The sequence below is a fragment of the Limulus polyphemus genome, unplaced genomic scaffold (genome assembly GCF_000517525.1).
Source record: "Limulus polyphemus unplaced genomic scaffold, Limulus_polyphemus-2.1.2 Scaffold231, whole genome shotgun sequence".
Classification (NCBI taxonomy): Eukaryota; Metazoa; Arthropoda; class Merostomata; order Xiphosura; family Limulidae; genus Limulus; species Limulus polyphemus.
The window spans coordinates 349,842-355,907 of NW_013665841.1; the positions used below are offsets into that span (position 1 = coordinate 349,842).

Below are 6,066 nucleotides of genomic sequence, written 5' to 3' on the forward strand. Positions count from 1 at the left end.
AAAATACTTCGTCATTTCATCATTCCTCCCAAAAGATGATTGTGTTAAGGGGGTGTTAACAAGATATTCCATGAAATCCAGCAGTAGTTAGTGAAAATACTTCGTCATTTCATCATTCCTCCCAAAAGATGATTGTGTTAAGGGGGTGTTAACAAGATATTCCATGATATCCAGCAGTAGTTAGTGAAAATAATTCTCTATCAGGGAAAAAAATAACGTTTATAAATAGTAAGAAGCTATTTTCATAGCAAGCCTTTGCATTATATTAAGCTAGTGTTATGGGTTTACTCGTAACTTTAAAAGTACGTACACCTGTTCTGTTGGATAGAGATGATATTCTACGACCACGTACAGTGAGCTCGTTGTTCGTCCGCATGCTCACGGGAACCACGCCAAGGACCCAGCTGGAATTAGAAAATGAAGAGAAGAAATGTGTTTATTGTATGTTTGTTTATTGTTATTGAATTTTTTTTGGGGGGGGGATAATTGCGCAAAGCTTCTCGACGATTATTGCGCTAGCTGTCTCTAATTTAGAGGTGATAGGCTAGATGGAAGTCAGCGACTCAACAGCTCCAACCACCACCTCTTGAGCTTCCCTTGTTTGAACGAATAGTGGGATTTCACCGTCACCCTTATAACGCACCCACGCTCTTTGGCGTGGTCCCTCTGAACATAAGAATGAACAATGAGTTCAGTGTACGCGGTCGTAGGATGTCGTCTGTGCTGAACGGAACAGGTGTATCTACTTTTGTAGTTACGTGGAACCCATAACACTAATCTAGCGTAATGCATAGGCTTGCTGTAGAAGTATAGGATAAGCAGCTTAGGTTGAATTTTTCCCCCAAGTGATTTAAAATGACGATATTCGATTGAATATTTCTTTAATTCGTTTTTTACACAAATACTTAGGGGTCGCAAAGATTATTAATTTTGCTGAATTATAATTGTATGTTCAATTGATGAAATAAGCAGTGAAAAAAAGAAACATGTATAATTATCTAGAAAAAACAATTATACACCACACATTCAGTAATGAAAAACAAAAACAAGATAAAAGCTTAAGAACGTGTTTGCTACAGGCCAAAAGGAAGTCCGAAACGTTAGCCACAAGGCCACGCTCGGTCCGGAACATTTGTGTTTTTGTTGTTCATGGTTAAGCTTCTAAAGCTATCCACCGTCGCCCCTGATTTTCAGCTACTGACCAGAAAGCTGGCAGTCAGCAGCACCCTATCATCCACCATCCTCGTTAAGGGATTGACTTTGGTTCAGCAATAAGCCTATAGGGTTATGACGCTAAAAATCTGGTTTCGATAACAGCGATGGGCACAGAAAAGATAGCCCATTGTGTAGCTTTATGCTTAATCTTGAACAAACAGTAAAGTTATAAAGCATCCACAGCTTTATTAAAGTGCGAAGAAAAGTTTGTGGTGTCGCACAGTGTCGACTAGCTCCGAAACCCCAAGTTGTACCACAGGGCCAAACCGCGGCCCCGGGCCAAAAGAAAAATTAATGAACTAACCTGAATTTTTTTTGTTTGGGATAAGTTGGTTAGACTTGTTGGATTTTGTTTATGATAAAGCTACTAGGGTTATCTGCCACCGTGCCCCATTTTGAACTGCCAACCAGAGGGAAGGCAACCGGTCAACAACACCCACCGCCAACATTTGGACTACTATTTGACCAACAAATAGTGGGATTGACCATCACCTTATATCGCATGCAAGACTAAAAGTGTTTAGCGCGGGGTTTCACATTGTGAGTCGAGCACCCAAAGAACCAGAACAAGTCGGTTTGGCAGAATTTGCACCTCAAATGATTTATATTGGTGATATTTTCTTAAATATTTATTTAATTTGTTGTTTACACACATATGTAGGAGCAATGTTCCCTTTAATTTTTATTTGTACTGGGCGAACTACAATCTCCCCTTAGCACTCCTTTTCTGTCCATAGATAGTTTCAGTTTCCATAATTTCCAAAAGTTATTCCCTTTTAATTGAAAGCACTTTTTAATCAGTGGCTGTTAGTGTCTGTACTCTTTTAACGTTTAGACATGGTATTGTTCAAACTGTAGGCCCATGTCTTCTCCACAAACTATTACCAGTTGTTTAATTTGTGAATGGCATGTTGTATTCGATGCGCTGTACCAGTCAGATTGCTGCAAGGCTACGCATGCACGTGTCGTAGAGGGGACATTGCTTAGGGGTTGCCAAGACTAGCCTATTTTCTTAATTATACTCGTGTTTCTAATATCGACAAAAAGAATAGTGAAAAAGTAAAGAAAAAAAAAGAAAGATAATATGTATAATTATACAGAAAAAGCAACAACACACGATTTTGTACATCACGCATTGGGTAATGAAAAACAAAAACAAGAGACAAGCAATAGAACGTGTTCGGGAAATTGTAAGAGGAAGACGGGAAACATATCCTGCTTAGCCCTTTCTCTACGGAAGTAAAGATTTCCACAGAGGTAGCAACAGCTTGCACAAACAAAATACGAGCCTCATATGTCAAGGAGTTCGAATAACAGGTCTCAAAAACATACTTGATTCTACTCGAAATGGAATAACCATGCTTGGATTTTAAACCACAAGGCATCAGTTGCAATTGACCATTCGTTTATATATTTACTACTAATTTTGTCTTAAAATTGATCGAAATTATAAAAAAATGAGTTGGAGTAGAGCTTCAGAAGGTGAAGAAATAATAAATTAAAAAAAGGTGAAAAAAAAGAGCAGTACATCCATTGTAAGATGAAAGTGAGGAAATAAAAAACAGATGCTATTTACGATCTGTTCCCCCGCTCCCTTTTTTAGTTTTTTAGCTTCTGTAATTATTCGATGAGAAAAGAAAAACAGTAAAATAAACCATGCACTTGCTTATATCATATATAAAACTAAACTTACGTTTTACCTCTGATGCTATTGTCACCTTGTCTATTGGAGATTGCTATTACTTTAATATAAAGCTACACAATGAGCTATCTGCACTTTGTCCACTTTGGGGAGTTGGACAGTGGGTTTTAGCATTGTAAGTCCGTGAACTAACCGCTGACTGACCAAGGGGCAGTCGTTTGAGGTTAACGATCTAAATACAATTATATTTGCTTATTCCACTTCGCGTGCAACCATAGTATTATGATTTTATTTCTTCGCGCATTTTTATGTAACATTTCAGAAACTAATAGTTTTACTCGAATTTGTGAAATTGTGACGTAATTTTTTTTTCGGTTATAACAAAGTGCAGAGAAAACTGTTGTGTAATGCTTTGTTTAAGCCTCACAAAACTATAATGTCAACAGTAATTTTTTTTATCTGTTAATCATCACTCAGTAATAAAGGGATTAAACATAAAACACGAATATAACCTTATGAATAATCAGGTAACATAAGTATATTTTTATAACATATCAGAAATATGTTATATATACTGATTTGTAACTGGACATATTAAATCCACAGCTTCAACCAATTTGTAGCAAAAATCGTAACAAATGTCTAATAACGTCGTGTTTTGAAAAAATATATAGTCGTTTATCTATCAATAAAAAAATCAGTAGCAATGAGCCTCCATCTGGCGGTAAATACCAAGAAATATTTTTAAAAGTTTTATTATAATTATTTTACAAACTCGATATTTGAGAGATACACAAAATTATTTAACCATAAACTGCACTTTAAACGTTATTAGAACCTTCATAAAGAGTAGCAACAAAAACATTTAGACTGTAAATATTGTTGGGATATTTAGTAAAAAGTGAAGTTTCAAAATGCATCTGTTCTGACTTCGCTACATCGGTGCTATATTCAGAAATACGGCAAACGTAGTGAACTAAGTGTGAAACATGCACATGAGTAAATTCTACTCGAGAACAAATAATTATGTGTTCCATAACAAGTAACTTTCAATCAAAATCACTTCCATTGTTCAACAGTTTGACACATTGTCACGTGTGTGGATTGAACAATTGGATAATTATAAATCTTGATACATATCTGGGACTACATTCTGACAAAAACTGTAACACAACTTGATGATGCCTATCTATATAACAGTTTGTATGTATTTTATATTTCATCTTTTTATTTTACCCATACTCGTAGTTAGAATCAATTCTACACAAAATAATTATGTCTTCTCACCAAACAAACATTCACAAGTTGAAAACAAATATGTAAAATGATGAAACATTTTCAATTTTTATCTCTATATATATTTGTATAATATTTTATCTCACCTATAAAAGCCACGTTATATACCGGTAGCCTCATAATGCTGGAAAAACCAGTGAACATGGCGAACCCCTACTAGGAGCTATATTACAACTATTTTTTGTTTTTTTAATCTCGTGACGTGAGGTCAGTATTTCAAGCAATGATCAGTTGCGAAGCTGAGGTTTATAACTGCACTTTATCTGAAACTGCTAAATATCTCAAAGTCACTGCAGCTGCGCCATAAAATGTTTTCTACTTGTCTATGTTAAGCTAATTTGTACGTTTCAAAAGCATAACAGTAAACAAAAATTAGCACATTTACATCACTTACAAATGATAATAAGCACATTACCTTTCTTAAAAAATATTATATCTTATTATGTGGCATTTGTATGAAATTTTCATTTTGTTTTAAGAATGGGGTAAAGGGGCGTTATCTTCGTTTAATTGCCGACATTGTAGGGAAACAACATTTTTTCCCCAGCTGAAAAAATTACTTAGCCACAGAATAGTTACACTGATGATACTGTAAATCTACGATTACGTATAGAATACCCACTTACACAGTTGGGGTATGTGTATTCTCTTTCATTAAGCTGGTATCCATATTATCGAACAGCTGGTAGAAAATACCGTTGACAACTCGGGTTATTGCATGATGTCTCAATACTATCTAATCATTATAAGTTGTATTTTTGGTATATTAATTTGAAAAAAATAACCGTTTTTAAAGCATTTTGTTAGATGGGTGTAAACAACCAAAGAGAAGGGAAGGAAATACTTGTCTCTATGAGACGAAAAGGAATTAACATGCCTTACCTTTTTGTCTTTAGTATACTGTCAAATCTTTGTCTGACACAGAATTAAAACACTTTTTCAACCGATAACAATCTCACAGTGTGCTCCCTGTTGGTGAAACGCTGTTCATACCACACACCGGTGTCGAACATCTGGATCTCTGTCGTTCAACCAATGCCATGACAGCTGCTGTTCCACCCCTTCCTGTAACGTGGACGCGCCCAAGTCCACTATATACCAGACACTAGAGCGGCTAGCACACCCGGGCCTTGTAACAATTAACTATGTAGAGCGAAAACAACTAGTTTGGATGGGAGTTCATTTATTATGAGTCATCCTCGTCCAAACGGCCTAGAAACACGTGTAGATGTATATGACAATGACCCCTAACTTACCACGTCAAAGGTTAAGTAGCAAGAGTAAACAAAAGAAGTCAGAAAAATGAACACTTGCTTTGTCTTATGATCTTTGGACAGAGGCATTACTGTAGGTGGACAAATCCTACTATAGTTTAGTTCTGACTGACGAATAAATAAAACCCAGAATTTTAACTTCGAAAGGAGTTATTATTAGCCCTCTGTTTGTTGTCATGCTGCCCAAAGCTCGTGTGGGGCGAAGTAGAGGAACAGCCTGTAATCCACATAACACACATACACACAACTTTCTCAAAGAAAGTTGGAATGAAAAAGCTGCACAGTCCATGGGAACGCCATGAGGAATTTAGTGAGTCATCTCATGACGTCACTTCACGATTTTACAGCCTAACCCTATAAATATTTCCTGAAAACAGCAGTATATCAAACGTTATATGGACGGGTTAAAAGGAATTTACACATACATGCATGTATTATACATGTTTTTGAAGTAGTTTTTCTATTTATTTACATAAAGGATTTGAGACGAAAAGGGTTCTTTAAACGTAAACCAACAGCTCAGTTCAAGTTACATCACAAATGATACATTTTTTTGCGCGCCAACCCTTTCTCTTCTATCTGTCGTTGATCAATCGGTTTAATGTCTGACTGTTTGCTTTTGTGTGTGTGTGTGGTGGC

The 6,066-nt window shown here is 36.0% G+C and overlaps 1 protein-coding gene across 2 annotated transcripts in view; it reads right to left on the reverse strand.

Annotated features, from left to right (window-relative positions):
• The window catches only part of LOC106478606, a 36,736-nt gene that overhangs the window by 14,996 nt on the left and 15,674 nt on the right, over window positions 1-6,066 (reverse strand). Inside the window, exon 1 of one of the 2 annotated variants that reach the window (XM_013939162.2) lies at window positions 5,036-5,469. The exons of the other annotated variant lie outside the window; for it this stretch is intronic. The gene's annotated coding sequence lies outside the window, so the exon portion shown is untranslated. Of the gene's footprint in view, window positions 1-5,035; window positions 5,470-6,066 lie in introns of those variants that run through there. 2 annotated transcript variants of the gene reach the window in all.